At 43.8% G+C, this 16,848-nt stretch overlaps 1 protein-coding gene across 1 annotated transcript in view; it reads left to right on the forward strand.

Moving 5' to 3' along the window:
• The first annotated feature begins 5,154 nt into the window (after window positions 1-5,154).
• Window positions 5,155-16,848, forward strand: part of RBFOX1 (RNA binding fox-1 homolog 1) — a 2,209,300-nt gene continuing 2,197,606 nt past the window's right edge. The window contains exon 1 of the mRNA XM_059898915.1: window positions 5,155-5,204. The gene's annotated coding sequence lies outside the window, so the exon portion shown is untranslated. The remainder of the gene's footprint in view (window positions 5,205-16,848) is intronic.

Below are 16,848 nucleotides of genomic sequence, written 5' to 3' on the forward strand. Positions count from 1 at the left end.
TGGTGTGTGTGTGTGTGTGTGTGTGTGTGTGTGCGCGTGCGCCTGTGTATTTAGAGGCACAAATGAAGTCATCCTCTCTACAACATTCTGCAACTTTTTTTTCATAAACCGTATTATCTTAGAGATCTTTCCATGCCAATGCATAAAACTTTGCTCCATTTTTAGTAGCAGCATACATTCTGCTTTAGGCTACACCATAAATTCATTTAGCCAATCTTCCATGCATGGACATGTAGACTGTTTCCGGCTGTTTGCTTTCTCAAATGATGCTGCAGTGAATTTCCTTATACGCCACCTTGGTTCACTCATTTGAGCATATCTCTAAAATCAATCCCTAGAAGTGAGATTTCTGGGGCAGAGAGTATGAGCATTTAACATTTCGAAAGATATTACCAAATTAGACAGTTTAATTTGCAAGTGTGTCTTATTAGTAGAAAATCTGTTAGATTAAGTCCACCCTGTAAATGTTATATTTGAGTAGTTCATTTATTAAATTGATTTGTGTTCTGCCTCTTCCCCAAAAGGGCTCAAGGAAGCTTATAGCAAGAGGCAAATCAAATAAAGCCTGAAAATAATAAACATACAGAGAAAAGCCAGTACGGTAACAGTGACAGCTAACACTTATTTTCAGCGCTTGCTGTGTGCCAGACACTGTTCCAAGTGCTTTCCATGTATGCATTCATCTAAACCTCACAGTCTTACTAGGAAGGGACTATTAACACCCTCATTTCATAGATGGGGAAGCTGAGGCACAGAGGGGCTAGATTACTTGTTTAGTGTCACAGGGTTAGTAAATGGTAGAGCTGGGATTTGAACCCTAGCAGTTTCACAGTATGCTTTCTTAGCCATTATGAGTCTCTATCTCCCCAAATCAGGAGTTACAGAGAGGAGGGAGGAAGCTGGACAAATAAGGGCTATCGTCATTGCTGCGATTCACTGATTTATTCAATCATCAGTTTATTTACTCACTCATTCAACAAATATTTATCAAAAGCAGCTTTTTGCCAAGAGTGCTGGGGATTTCAGTGAACAAAAGAATATGTGGTCCGTACCTCTGCTTGATTTTGAAGGTCAATCCACTTTGTGAGTGTGCTCCCCTGTTCGACGTGTTCATTTGAGAGTGAGGACCCTCTGAGCCCTGGGTCCTCAGTCCCTGTATCGTGGCCTCTGCCCACCTCTTGTACCATCAGGCAGTGCCCTGGGCCTGATCTTTGCAGCTCATCAAGATCCCCTGGGAGGGGCAGGTGGGGCAAGATTGCGGCAGCCCTGTAAGCCCATTCCCTGGGCCTGGAACTGAGCTATGACTTCCTTTTTGCTGAAGGTGTGGTGGTCTCAGGTCCCAGAGGGAGAGGGGCAGCCCCAGGTTTCTGCTTCCTGCCCTCTGGTGGGAAAAGTGCTGGCCACACAGCTTTTGCCTTGCTTGGACACCTGATTGACCAGGCTTGGATAAATCGAGGTTTTCAGTCTTAGTTTTCCATTTGTAAAATGGTAAAAATCAGTGCCATTTCTGCTTTGTCTCTCTAAAGCCTGTGTGAGGTGAACATAAAACAAACAAACAAAATTTCCATTCATTTGACAAGTATTTTTTTAGTATCCAGGTGTGCCGGGCCCTGAACTCGGCCGTGGGGCTCTTATGAGAAACAGGATGACCAAGCTCTGTGCTCTTGGAGCACACAGGCACGTGGGGGGACAGACATGCATCAAACAGTCACAACACAAGTAGCAGCAAACATTGATGGAGTGGTTACCTCCTGCCAGGCGCATTTCTAAACACCTTACAGATGTCAGCTCAGTTAATCTTTACAGCTGCTCCAAGAAAGGGGCACTTTTATAACCCCTACTTTACAGGTGAGGAAACTGAGGCTGAGAGTGATTGAGTCACTTTCTCCAAGTCAGCATCTAATAAGAGGAGAAGTGAGGAATCATTCTCAGGTCCCTGGCTCCCAAACCTGCATCCTTAGACAAGATGGTGTTTTGCTTCTATGCTATAAAGTGATGTGGGGAAAAAGAATAGGATGGTCCATGAGAGAATATCATTTGTACCAGTGTGTTTTGGGAACACCCCTAGGATGAGGTGGCATTGGGGAAAAGAGATGAAGGAAGAGAAAGGGCCAGCCTTGCAGGGCTGGGTGTGTGTGGGAATTGGAGAGAGGCAGAGGGACCGCACATGCAAAGGTCCTGAGGTAGGCAAGACCTTGGGGGCATTTGCAGAACAGAAAGACAGCCCTCGTCACTGGGATCGTTGAACTAGAGGTGCCTTTGAGACTTGATGCAGTGCCTGGCCTGTTGGCAGGACTCAGTGGAGGTTAGCTCTTGCTGTGTCCTTTATGAGAGAAATCAGAAGAAACCAGGAAAACAGGAGATTTCAGGGAAGGCTTGCTTCCTCAAGCCTCTGGCTGAGCACAGCAGGTATCATATCAAGGTATTAGCATCAGGAGCAGATAAACCCCAGTTAGTTACCTCTGGCCTCCTTCTCCAGGTGTGAGTCCTGCAGGGGACCCCCCCCCCCTTGCTAGGGAATCCTGGGAGGGTTTTGGGTCCCCACCTTTTGAGGAATCCTCCTTTGTCAAATTTAATGTGTGTGCTTCCTTTTTTACCATCAGCCCTGGAATGGGAAGAAGAAAGCTCCAACCTGCTTTCAAAGCTGAGCAAATAAAGCTTTTTTACAATTGGTTCCATTGTAGAGAGAGCATTAGACTGATTATTCAAATCAATTCTGGGTAAAAGCCATAAAAGAGAGCTTAAGAATGAGTTCGGTTTCCCCAGGAAACCTAGCTGATGGATTAGAACCTGAAGGGGGGTGGGTAACTGGCTTCAGAGGGGACTGGGAGGCAGCTGGCACTCCAGGCAGACTCAGCGAACGTTTTTCTGGGGGACTGAAGTCAGATGTGGCCCCCACTGGTGGCTGGGGACGCCCTGCTCCTTAATCCTTAATCTCCTCGGTGGGGAGAGAGTGTCCAGTGCTGCTGTTTTTTTTTTTTTCTGCTCTTGAAAAGAAGGAGGCCTTGTCATGAAGCACCTTTTGGGAACATAAGCACTACCGTAGCTGGAAGGATCAGATAACCTGGTTGGAGCCGCTCCTTTTTGGTAGCTGGACGGTGGGTGGAGTGGAGGGAGGCTAAGACCCAGAGGACTGAGCAAACTATCAGAAGAGCCAGAATTCAAATTCAAGCCTCCCAGTTCCCTTGCCCAGTGCTGTTTGCATCACAGCATTAATGTCCTGGCTTAAAAAAAAATACACCCTGACAGTAAGGTCTGTCATTTATCCAACTAAAAACAATTATGCTTTGATTTGTCACTTTTCTCTTCTTTGGTATCCCACACACATGGAGAAGAACTCATCAGCATTGTCTTTATAAAAATTCTTTGTTGAGATTGGAAGACAGTGGAAAAGATAATCTCCAAGCTTGTGAAACCCTAATTCACTGAACTTCTCTGCGTAGGGCTAGTTTCTGCCCTTTAAACCAGATTGCTCTTGCTTTTTTTATGCTCATGCTTATGTCTGTCTGTCACTTACTAGCTGTGTGACTCTGATCAAGTTACTCAACCTCTCCGAGCCTTAGTGTTCTCATCTGTATAACGGGAATAGTGCCTACCTCACAGAGTTGTCATGATTGGATGGCATGATTCATATAAAGCAGTTATCAGTGCCTAGCTGTGTCAATTGCTCAAAAATGTTAGCTATTTTAAGATTATTTGCACAGGGTAATGAACCTGTCCCCAGGTAGTTAACATCTGTTGTTTTTTTTTTTTTCTGTTTTCGGATTGATCTGGACTGCATCCCATCCTATTACTAGGGCTGTTCGTGGACACCTCCCTCTCTCCCGAATCCTCCTTGCCTACCCCACAGCATATATGTACATACAGAGCCAATTACACACACACTTGGGTATACATAACACACACTGTCCTTTCTTAGTTTCAGGTAGGAGAGGGTAGCAAGTGTGGGCAGTGAGGAAGAACCTGAGTGCTCACTTCTTAGCCCATTTATTCCTCAATATTTTCCCTGCTCTGGACTCGGATGGAAATGTCATGTTTGGAGTGAGTGCATCCTAGGACTGGTAAATGCAGTGTGGTTCTCAGTATTTACGCTTTTGACCCCTAGTCCCTTCTACAGGGGCTCAGTGCCCAAATGATTCAGACGTCAGAGCCAAGACATGGTATCTCTAGGTGGTGCTCGTGCCTGGGAAACTGTGTTTTCTTGGCCAGCTGGATTGTGTCTCTGTATCTGTCATAGCAACTTCTCTCCTTGGGCAAAACTTTGACATCACCGCAACAGCATTAGGTAGAGGGAAAGAGCAGTAGAGTGTAGGAGGGAGGATGAGAGGGGGAGGTAGGGGGTAGAGAGAAGGAGAGCAAGAGGGAGTGAGAGGGATGGATGGGGACAGAGAGTGAGTCAGAAATTTAGTCATCCACTGCCCTGAAGGAAAGGGGGAGATTTGCTCTGGCCATGGTGCTGAAGTACAGGTCCAGCTTCGAAGGATTGGAAAGCAGGGAGCCAGCCAGCAAGAAAAGGGGTATGTGGCTAGGGTTATCAGGGTTTATGTACTGATAAAGCCTAGGAGGAAGAGAGACAATAGTTAGGAGAGAGAGAGAGAGAGAGAGAGAGAGAGAGAGAGAGAGAGAGAGAGAGAGAGAGAGATTAATCCTACCTAGGTGTAGATGAGGGGTAAGATGCCACAGGTCCATGGTAGGGAGATAACACATATCTTTTTTGCAAGTGTTCATTCCCTCAGGATCATTAAATTTTGTCTGTGTATGTATGAATATGTGTGCTTGTGCGTGCTTGTGTGTAAGAACAGTGGTAATTATTACTGTATGAATTCTACTCAGCATTGGAGGCATTGCTTGGAAACTGATTTTACTCATGCTCATAAAATAGTACAGTGGCATAGCTGGGATGCAAACACAGGTAGCCTTACCTGCTGGGACTCTTGCTGAGTGTTGTCAGCAATGTGGGAGGAAAGATGAAAGCCACTTCTGTTCTGTCTTAGGAGACTCTTTTCTTAGCCCAAGGGATGGGGAATTTCCTCCTCTATCTGGTTAATCAAGGGTGTCTTCCAAACTACATGGTTGGTATTTGGTCTTCTCAGGTATAATCTTCTGGAGGTGACCAGGGGTTTGCCATCTACCTTCTGTGCCTCACATGGACCTTCCAGGGACCTCTCTGCCGTCCATCAAGCCAGGGCTTTCCATGCAAGAAGGTAAGATGTTGGGCAGGTGACTTCATTGTGGCTAAGAGCTCAGGCTCACAAGACAGACATACCTGGCTTCAAACCTTATTTCCATCACTCACTGTGGTCTTGGGTGAGCTTTCTTCACCTCTTGTTTTTTTACTAGCATGGATATGCAGGCTTCTGGGTGTCAAGTGGTGTTTGAACTAAGGATGAGACTTGCTAGTGTTAAACCTGGAATGATTACAGAACACATTGTGGTCTTTGCTGGTTCTAAACAGTCAAGTCAGCCTGATCTTACAGTGATCACCAGAAAGTTCTGGGAGGTGGTGTCACTGAAAGGTTAAGAACATGGGCTCAAGGCAGATAATGGAGATGCAAGTTTCAGCTCTCTCCTTCAGCTTCCTCACCTATGAAATGGTGATAGTATTAATAATAATAATAATAACAATAATAATCACCTCAATGGGCTGTAGTGAGGATTTAATTAGTTAACATACATAAAGTGTTTAGAACAGTGCCCGAGACATAGTAAGGTCTCAGGAACATCAGCAATTATTATCTTGCTGATATTATTACCATAGCTCTTATCAGCTGGATGGCATGTGGAAGTAACTTGTACTCTCTGTCCTCAGTCTCCTTATCTAAAAAAGGGGGCTGTTGATAATAAGTGCTTCATAGAGTTAATGTGAAAAAGAAATGAGATGGTTCACATTAGTGCCTTGTGCAGTGGAGGCATCCAGACAATGACATTTCCTCTTTTCTCCTATCCTTGGTCATATTCAAGATCAAAGTATATTAAATATTGAAGTGAATGCACAGTTTGGTTGTTCTTGCCTTGGGGGCTCAAGGAACCCTTTGTGATTTTGAATTCAGAATCTTTCTCTGAGAAAAAGGGAAACACACACATATAATCTCAGTGGGTTCAGTAGTGCATGAGCTATTATGGGTTTTTATCCCATGGCCCACAGAAACTCATTTTAATCTCCCCTTCACACAATGCATTACATAAGAGTTTTCTGGAAAAAAAAGTGACACACAGAAATGAGCCGTTAAACATCAAGATGGTGATGGTGAGATGTTGAGAGTCCTAGGGCCACAGAGGGCTTGGCTTTGGTTCTGTCCAGAAGCTCTGAGCTCAGGGCCTCTGCCTGCCCCAGGACTCACTGTGCTCACTCCCACTGCTGTCCCACGACCCTGTCTGGGCCGCTCATGACTCAAGATGAGGGTGCTGGGGATGGGGCTGCTTCCCTCCTCTCCCAGGGCTGTCTCTCGCGAGCACAGGCCGTGTGGGCGCTGCCTTTGACGCTCTCTTCTCTAAACTCTGCAATTTATGGTACAGTCGTGCCAGAGAAAAGGCAGGAATTCGTCTTTGTTCTAAGTGTTGTATGTGTATTAAAAGGCTCTTGCAGCAATCAGCACCTCATGGCAGAAAACAGTGGGACGCAGTGTGTACCCACTTAGTAAGAACAAGAGGAGGGGAGATTTGGATAATCAAGACAAATATCCACGTGCCCAGGATGCCTGTAGGGAGGGCTGGCAGGAATGGTTTATATAAACGCTGATGTCTGGTGTTTGCGTTCTCATCCTGGCAGATGCCTGCTCACCAGTTTGGTTCAGAGGTGAGGAGGGAAAAATTTGGGTGCTGGGGGCTTAGACGAGACCCTCAGAAATGCTGTGTGTGAACTGCTCAAGTAGATGAAGAGTTGGATTGTGATGATCCTTGGGAGGAGGGGAAGAAAAACACGGGATTCCAGTCACATCCCAGAATTAAAGGTGAGATGTGACAAAGGCAAAAAGTGACGTTTTTGAACCTGGAATCTGGTGACTTGTTGGACTGTCATTTGCACCTTGATAATATAAAACATTTAACAAAAAAATTAAAGTTAAGAATAAACCACCAGCAAGATTATGCCCTCATAGTTGGGCTGATGGAAAGCTCATTGATGGCCCTGATAGGAACTATGAGTCCTTGTGTAATTATAGGTGCAGGACACACAGGTACATGTGCATTCCAAATGAAGTAGAAGCCGAGAGATTCTGAGCAAAGATGCACAGTGACCTGGGGTACAGTGTGGGGGAGAAAATTACCTAACCCCAGTGACTGCTGATGGAAGTAAGATGGGATTTATGGGATTCTCAGGAATGCTGCAGAACAGCACAAATCCTGACTTTTCAGTTCAGTACATTGGGGGTCCTGGCTGACATTGGGGGTCATGGCTAGCATTGGGGGGTCCATTGGGGGTCCATACAGGCAATGGACATGCTGTGGGTGATGTGTAGTTGGCACCAGGAGATACATGGCTTGTGGGTCAGTTGCCTGAAGAAGTTATGGGTTTGGAGGGGTCAATACCCCTGTTGGGATTTCTCACTGGAGAGGAAACAGCAATTCCTTGGGATCAGGGGTCTGTCCTTATGGGAGGATCAGTGCCCAGACAACCTGGATGGATGGGAGCTTGGGGAGAGTGTTTGTCTCATCTTGATGGAGCCCTGTCCCTCAGCTAAAAACCTAAGGCAGGTGTTAGTGGGAAGAGGGTGGTCCCAACCACTGGATTCCTCCCTACACCTCCCCGATAGCTAGATATTTGCGAGAAGGATTTCAGCAGGGAAGCAATGGGGTTCACGTTCCTCATGCCCCAATTTATGACCAGCTTAAGATGTCAGACGCACAGCTTCTCGTGGCTGACCTGGCTCCAGTGTGGGATGCTGCTGTCCCCCCGGCCCTTGCTCTGACTTCCTGACTTTGGCTGTCGGTCTCATCCTTATTCAGTCTCCCTCCTTCTCTCCACCACTGCATCTGGAAGCCTCAGGGCCTGCCAACTTCAGGGCCAGACTTGCCTTCCCTGTAAGAAAAGCACATGAGTTAACGATTTTATTAAATGCACTTTTTAAAAAAAATTTTCTCCCCTCTACTTATTTATTTATTTATTTTCTTTTTTGGCCATGCTGTGCAGCTTGTGGGATCTTAGTTCCCCAACCAGGGATTGAACCCCGGCCCCGGCAGTGAAAGCGCTGAGCCCTAATCACTGGACCACCAGGGAATTCCCAATAAATACACTTTCTTTTTGAGCCCTTATTATATGTTAGGCTAAGAACTTTATATACAGAATTCTGTTCACTTCTTACAATAATCCACAAGGTACTATTACACTCATTTTACAGGTGAGAAAACTGAAGCTCCTAAAGGTCTGTTTTCCTGCCTGAGGTTGTGTGGTTAAGAGTAAAACCAGAACCCCACTGACCTCTGCCCCCACAGCCCCAGCTGTGCTAACCTGCTCTCTAAGCCCTACCGTGGACGGGTGAGAATTCAGGTACCTTTGGGACCTGCCAAAGGATGGGGTTCAGCTTTGCAGCGGATGTTGTTGGTGCCCTTGCCCCCATCCCTTGCCCTCACCATTTCTGCACATGCTGACTTGCCTTTGCCTGAGGCTCTCTATGGCCACCAATACCCACTTTGCCAGAATCACACGGGAATTAGGACCCTCCAGGGAGTAACTGCCAGTCAAGAATGAGTGAATACCCAGCTTCCGCACCCCTAGTTGGGATAACTCTGAGGTGCACCATCTACACTTTCTCCCAGTTGGATAAGCTCTATGTCCACAGTGGTAACTTGGCTGCCAACAAACCCCTTATAAGCTGCCGTCCCTGCTCCATCTCATGTCCTCAATCATGAGTTTCCTGGAATCACCTCCAAAATAGACTACTTTCATTTAAATCCTTGTGTTGGAATCTGCTTTTCCAGGCTCTCTTTGGGATCAGGTGCATCTTTTTTGTGGGTGTGTGGGTTAGGATGGCAATCCAAAGACCCCACCAATGCAGAGGGCGTATATCTTCTTTCAAACAGTCCATAAGCTCTTTCACAGTTTCCATCACTGTAGCTTGTTGTTTTATTACTTGTTTATTTTATATCTGAGAGGCCTCCCAAACAATTTACAGACCTTTTCCCAGGTGAGAGTAAAAGGGCTTACCTTTGTTCTGGCCTTTGCCCCACCTTGACCATCAGATCTAGTCAAACTGCTGGGAAGGTGAGGAATGGTCCCGGGGGATCTAGCCCAACTGGCTTAGTAAACTCATGTCCTTTCTTTTGATGTCAGGCGCCTATGACCTTTTGATTGTCTCTAATTTTCCTGCCTAGTTTCAAGAAAATAGGGTTGACACCATGACCTTGGGCTGGGCTTGGGGCATGGGGACCGAAACCCTGAATTATACTTTCGTTTTTTTTTTTAAACCCAGGGGGTCACTGAGCTTGATGTTGACCCCATGTCGATTTTATTATTTATTTATTTATTTATTTATGGCTGTGTTGGGTCTTCGTTTCTGTGCGAGGGCTTTTTCTCTAGTTGTGGCAAGTGGGGGCCACTCTTCATCGCGGTGCGCGGGCCTCTCACTATCGCAGCCTCTCTTGTTGTGGAGCACAGGCTCCAGACGCGCAGGCTCAGTAGTTGTGGCTCACGGGCCCAGTTGCTCCGCGGCATGTGGGATCCCCCCAGACCAGGGCTCGAACCCGTGTCCCCTGCACTAGCAGGCAGATTCTCAACCACTGCGCCACCAGGGAAGCCCCTACTTTCTTCCTAGAGACGTCAGACTGTTTTGTGGTTAAGAGCACAGCCTGGACATCCTGGGTTTGAATCCCAGCTCTGCCACTGTGTTAATAACCACTGGATGGGTTTGGGGACCCACTGGGCCCACTGTGAGACGGTGGAGCTAAAACTACACTGATCATCTGACCCACATAAGCCCTACTCTGACTGGTGGACCCCAATGATGTTTTGGGTCTCCTGGAATTAGTGTCAGTTCAGAGCCTGTGTTCAGTGATCCTGGAAATGTCTGATTTTTCCCCTTTTTCGCAATGCAGTCACTGATAAAAGGCATGGGTCCCTTTGGGGAAAGCTGGGAGAAAGAATAAGAGCATACGTTTTTGGCAGTGTATCAAGGTCCTTCCTCAAGGGGACCCAGCCTCCCTGGGTCTGTAAACTGGTCATGTCTGGGAATTGATTGAGGGGTCCTGACTATCTGTTTTTTTTTTTTTTTTTTTTACATCTTTATCAGTGTATAATTGCTTTACAATGGTGTGTTAGTTTCTGCTGTATAATAAAGTGAATCAGCTATACCTATACATATATCCCCATATCCTCTCCCTCTTGCGCCTCCCTCCCACCCTCCCTCCCACCCCTCTAGATGGTCACAAAGCACGGAGCTAACCTCCCTGTGCTATGTGGCTGCTTTCCACTAGCTATCTATTTTACATTTGGTAGTGTATATATGTCCATGCCACTCTCTCACTTCGTCCCAGCTTACCCTTCCCCCTCCCTGTGTCCTCAAGTCCATTCTCTATGTCTGCACCTTTATTCCTGTACTGCCCCTAAGTTCTTCAGACCCATTTTTTTTTTTTTAGATTCCATATATATGTGTTAGCGTACGGTATTTGTTTTTCTCTTTCTGACTTACTTCACTCTGTATGACAGACTCTAGGTCCATCCACCTCACTACAAATAACTCAATTTCCTTTCTTTTTATGGCTGAGTAATATTCCATTGTATATATGTGCCACATCATCATTTTCCATTCATCTGTTGATGGACACTTAGGTTGCTTCCATGTCCTGGCTATTGTAAATAGTGCTGCAATGAACATTGTGGTACATGTCTCTTTTTGAATTATGGTTTTCTCAGAGTATATGCCCAGTAGTGGGATTGCTGGGTCATATGGTAGTTCTATTTTTAGTTTTTTAAGGAACCTCCATACTGTTCTCTATAGTGGCTGTGTCAGTTTACATTCCCAGCAACAGTTCAGGAGGGTTCCCTTTTCTCCACACCCTCTCCAGCATTTATTGTTTGTAGATTTTTTGATGATGGCCATTCTGACCGGTGTGAGGTGATACCTCATTGTAGTTTTGATTTGCATTTCTCTAATGATTAGTGATGTTGAGCATCCTTTCATGTGTTTGTTGGCCATCTGTATATCTTCTTAGGAGAAATGTCTACTTAGGTCTTCTGTGGTTTTTTGGATTGGGTTGTTTGTTTTTTTGATATTGAGCTGCGTGAGCTACTTGTGTATTTTGGAGATTAATCCTTTGTCAGTTGCTTCATTTGAAAATATTTTCTCCCATTCTGGGGGTTGTCTTTTCGTCTTGTTTATGGTTTCCTTTGCTGTGCAAAAGCTTTTAAGCTTCATCAGGTCCCATTTGTTTATTTTTGTTTTTTTTTCCATTTCTCTAGGAGGTGGGTCAAAAAGGATCTTGCTGTGATTTATGTCATAGAGTTTTCTGCCTATGTTTTCCTCTAAGAGTTTGATAGTGTCTGGCCTTACATTTATGTCTATAATCCATTTTGAGTTTATTTTTGTGTATGGTGTTAGGGAGTGTTCTAATTTCATTCTTTTACATGTAACTGTCCAGTTTTCCCAGCACCACTTATTGAAGAGGCTGTCTTTTCTCCATTGTATATTCTTGCCTCCTTTATTAAATATAAGGTGACCATATATGTGTGGGTTTATCTCTGGGCTTTCTATCCTGTTCCATTGATCTATATTTCTGTTTTTGTGCCAGTACCATACTGTCTTGATTACTGTAGCTTTGTAGTATTGTCTGAAATCAGGGAGCCTGATTCCTCCAGCTCCGTTTTTCTTTCTCAAGATTGCTTTTGCTATTTGGGGTCTTTTGTGTTTCCATACAAATTGTGAAATCTTTTGTTCTAGTTCTGTGAAAAATGCCATTGGTAGTTTGATAGGGATTGCATTGAATCTGTAAATTGCTTTGAGTAGTATAGGCATTTTCACAATGTTGATTCTTCCAATCCAAGAACATGGTATATCTCTCCATCTGTTTGTATTATCTTTAATTTCTTTCATCAGTGTCTTACAGTTTTCTGCATACAGGTCTTTTGTCTCCTTAGGTAGGTTTATTCCTAGGTATTTAATTCTTTTTGTTGCAGTGGAAAATGGGAGTGTTTTCTTAATTTCTCTTTTAGATTTTTTATCATTAGTGTATAGGAATGCAAGAGATTTCTGTGCATTAATTTTGTATCCTGCTACTTTACCAAATTCATTGATTAGCTCTAGTAGTTTTCTGGTAGCGTCTTTAGGATTCTCTATGTAGAGTAACATGGCATCTTCAAACAGTGACAGCTTTACTTCTTCCTTTCCGATTTGGATTCCTTTTATTTCTTTTTCTTCTCTGACTGCTGTGTCTAAAACTTCCAAAACTATGTTGAATAATAGTGGTGAGAGTGGACAACCTTGTTCCTGATCTTAGTGGAAATGGTTTCAGTTTTTCACCATTGAGAACGATATTGGCTGTGGGTTTGTCATATGTGGCCTTTATTATGTTGAGGAAAGTTCCCTCTATGCCTGCTTTCTGGAGGGTTTTTATCCTAAATGGGTGTTGAATTTTGTCAAAAGTTTTTTTTCTGCATCTATTGAGATGATCATATGGTTTTTCTCCTTCAATTTGTTAATATGGTTTATCACATTGATTGATTTGCGTATATTGAAGAATCCTTGCATTCCTGGGATAAACCCCATTTGATCATGCTGTATAATCCTTTTAACGTGCTGTTGGATTCTGTTTGCTAGTATTTTGTTGAGGATTTTTGCACCTATGTTCATCAGTGTTATTGGCCTGTAGTTTTCTTTCTTTGTGACATCTATGTTTGGTTTTGGTATCAGAGTGATGGTGGCCTCGTAGAATGAGTTTGGGAGTGTTCCTCCCTCTGCTATATTTTGGAAGAGTTTGAGAAGGATAGGTGTTAGCTCTTCTCTAAATGTTTGATAGAATTCGCCTGTGAAACCATCTGGGCCTGGGCTTTTGTTTGCTGGAAGATTTTTAATCAGAGTTTCAATTTCAGTGCTTGTGATTGGTCTGTTTATATTTTCTATTTCTTCCTGGTTCAGTCTCAGAAGTTTGTGCTTTTCTAAGAATCTGTCCATTTCTTCCTGATTGTCCATTTTATTGGCATATAGTTGCTTGTAGTAATCTCTCATGATCCTTTGTATTTCTGCAGTGTCAGTTGTTACTTCTTCTTTTTCATTTCTAATTCTATTGATTTGTGTCTTCTCCCTACTTTTCTTGATGAGTCTGGCTAATGGTTTATCAATTTTGTTTATCTTTTCAAAGAACCAGCTTTTAGTTTTATTGATCTTTGCTATCGTTTCCTTCATTTCTTTTTCATTTATTTCTGATCTGATCTTTATGATTTCTTTCCTTCTGCTAACTTTGGAGTTTTTTTGTTCTTCTTTCTCTTATTGCTTTAGGTGTAGCGTTAAGTTGTTTATTTGAGATGTTTCTTGTTTCTTGAGGTAGGATTGTATTGCTATAAACTTCCCTCTTAGAACTGCTTTTGCTGCATCCCATAGGTTTTGGGTCATCGTGTTTTCATTGTCATTTCTTTCTAGGTATTTTTTGATTTCCTCTTTGATTTCTTTAGTGATCTCTTGGTTATTTAGTAGTGTATTGTTTAGCCTCCATGTGTTTGTATTTTTTACAGATTTTTTTTCCTGTAATTGATATCTAGTCTCATAGCGTTGTGGTTGGAAAAGATACTTGATACAATTTCAGTTTTCTTAAATTTACCAAGTCTTGATTTGTGACCCAAGATATGATCTATCCTGGAGAATGTTCCATGAGCACTTGAGAAGAAAGTGTATTCTGTTGTTTTGGGTTGGATTGTCCTATAAATATCAGTTAAGTCCATCTTGTTTCATGTATTATTTAAAGCTTGTGTTTCGTTATTTATGTTCATTTTGCATGATCTGTCCATTGGCGAAAGTAGTGTGTTAAAGTCCCCTACTATGATTGTGTTACTGTCAATTTCCCCTTTTATGGCTGTTAGCATTTGCCTTATGCATTGAGGTGCTCCTATGTTGGGTGCATAAATATTTACAATTGTTATATCTTCTTCTTGGATTGACCCCTTGATCATTATGTAGTGTCCTTCTTTGTCTCTCGTCATAGTCTTTATTTTAAAGTCTATTTTGTCTGATATGAGAATTGCTACTCCAGCTTTCTTTTGATTTCCATTTGTATGGAATATCTTTTTCCATCCCCTCACTTTCAATCTATATGTGTCCCTAGGTCTGAAGTGGGTCTCTTGTAGACAGCACATATACGGGTCTTGTTTTTGTATCCATTCAGCCAGTCTATGTCTTTTGGTTGGAGCATTTAATCCATTTACATTTAAGGTAGTTATCGATATGTATGTTCCTATTACCATGTTCATAATTGTTTTGGGATTGTCATTGTAGGTCTTTTCCTTCTCTTGTGTTTTCTGCCTAGAGAAGTTCCTTTAGCATTTGTTGTAAAGCTGGTTTGGTGGTGCTGAATTCTCTTAGGTTTTGCTTGTCTCTAAAGCTTTTAATTTCTCCGTCAAATCTGAATGAGATCCTTGCTGGGTAGAGCAATCTTGGTTGTAGGTTTTTCCCTTTCATCACTTTAAATATGTCCTGCCACTCCCTTCTGGCTTGCAGAATTTCTGCTGAAAGATCAGCTGTTAACCTTATGGGGATTCCCTTGTATATTATTTGTTGTTTTTCCCTTGCTGCTTTTAATATTTTTTCTTTGTATTTAATTTTTGATAGTTTGATTAATATGTGTCTTGGTGTGTTTCTCCTTGGATTGTCCTGTGGATTTATTTATGGGACTCTCTGCACTTCCTGGACTTGATTGACTATTTCCTTTCCCATGTTAGGGAAATTTTCAACTATAATCTCTTCAAATATTTTCTCAGTCCCTTTCTTTTTCTCTTCTCCTTCTGGGACCCCTATAATTCGAATGGTGGTGTGTTTAATGTTGTCCCAGAGGTCTCTGAGACTGTCCTCAATTCTTTTCATTCTTTTTTCTTTAACCTGCTCTGCAGTAGTTATTTCCACTATTTTATCTTCCAGGTCATTTATCCGTTCTTCTGCCTCAGTTTTTCTGCTACTGATCCCTTCTAGAGAATTTTTAATTTCATTTATTGTGTTGTTCATCATTGTTTGTTTGCTCTTTAGTTCTTTTAGGTCCTTGTTAAACATTTCTTGTATTTTCTCCATTCTATTTCCAAGATTTTGGATCATCTTTACTATCATTACTCTGAATTCTTTTTCAGGTAGACTGCCTATTTCCTCTTCATTTATTTGGTCTGGTGGGTTTTTACCTTGCTCCTTCATCTGCTGTGTGTTTCTCTGTCTTCTCATTTTGCTTAACTTACGGTGTTTGGGGTCTCCTTTTCCTAGGTTTCAGGTTCCCAGTTTTTTTGGTGTCTGCCCCCAATGGGTAAGGTTGGTTCAGTGGGTTGTGTAGGCTTCCTGGTGGAGGGCACTGGTGCCTGTGTTCTGGTGGATGAGGCTGGATGTTGTCTTTCTGGTGGGCGGGACCATGTCCAGTGGTGTGCTTTGGGGTGTCTGTGAATTTAGTATGATTTTAGGCAACCTCTCTGCTAATGGGTGGGGTTGTGTTCCTGTCTTGCTAATTGTTTGGCATGGGGTGTCCAGCACTGGAGCTTGCTGGTCATTGAGTGGAGCTGGGTCTTAGCCTTGGATGGAGATCTCTGGGAGAGCTCTCGCTAATTGATATTACATAGGGCCGGGAGGTCTCTGGTGGTCCCATGTCCTGAACTCGGCTCTCCCACCTCATAGGCTCAGGCCTGACACCCAGCCGGAGCACCAAGACCCTGTCAGCCACACGGCTCATCTGCTGGTGCCTGGCAACGTGCTCCAGGTGCTGAAAATGGTGCCATCTGTGAGGTTGCTCGCAGGCCTGCGTGAGATGCCTGCCATTGTTTCCGCCGAGAGCCCCTGACCATCTGTTTTTATAATTCAAGTTAGAGTTTTGTTCACTTGACCTAGAACTCTTTTGGTTATACAGATCAAGTAAGAATTCAATATGCTTGCCATCTATTTCATTTCTAGGAACACTGTGCTGAACTGGCCACTGCTACAGTTCTGTGTGAGTTGGACTTTTCTGACTTCTGCTTTGACTCTGCCCATGACCTTGGTGGTTGAGAGCCACCACTTGACCTCTGCCACCCTGGGATCCAGCGACCGCCCCCCACCCCCCCACTGCATTTAGGTTTCCCAATTCAGTGGCAGCAGTTCTCGCCATAGGGTGCCTTGGACACATTGCTTGCCTTCTTTACGCCGCTGTCTCCTCTGTATAGTGGGGATAATAACAGGGTTTTATTTGTGCTGGAGCAGAGGGAAGAGATGGAGAAGAGAGGAAGGGACTGAAGCAAGAGGGGAACATGTAGGATGCAGAGAACCCTGGGCAGGAGCAGATCCATTTACTCATCCAACAAATGTTTCTTGAGCACCTACTGTGTGCCACCCACCATGATAGCTTTTAAGGATAAAATCACAAACAAGGCAGAGGCAGCAACTGCCTGCTGGGGCTTAGCGGCAGAAAAAATTTAACAGGCAATTGCAGCATGGTCTCAGCTCTTGGTTGGGGAAGCTCAGGAGCCTGGCGCTCATTGAGGCTTCCCTGTACACTGGGTATAACCCTTAAATGTCCAGAATATACCTCCTGGCTCAACTCATCACACAGCCGAGGAGGGAGCCCCATCTTGGTGCTTAGGGCATGTATGGGGCACACTCAGAATTATCAACCCATCACTCCAAAGTAGTTCTCAATGTCTCCTCCCTTTGTCCATTTGCACTGCTGCTGTGCTGAGTCCCTGCAGTGGTCCTCTATCTGGTCCTT

This window comes from Balaenoptera ricei, chromosome 15 (assembly GCF_028023285.1).
Source record: "Balaenoptera ricei isolate mBalRic1 chromosome 15, mBalRic1.hap2, whole genome shotgun sequence".
Lineage (NCBI taxonomy): Eukaryota > Metazoa > Chordata > Mammalia > Artiodactyla > Balaenopteridae > Balaenoptera > Balaenoptera ricei.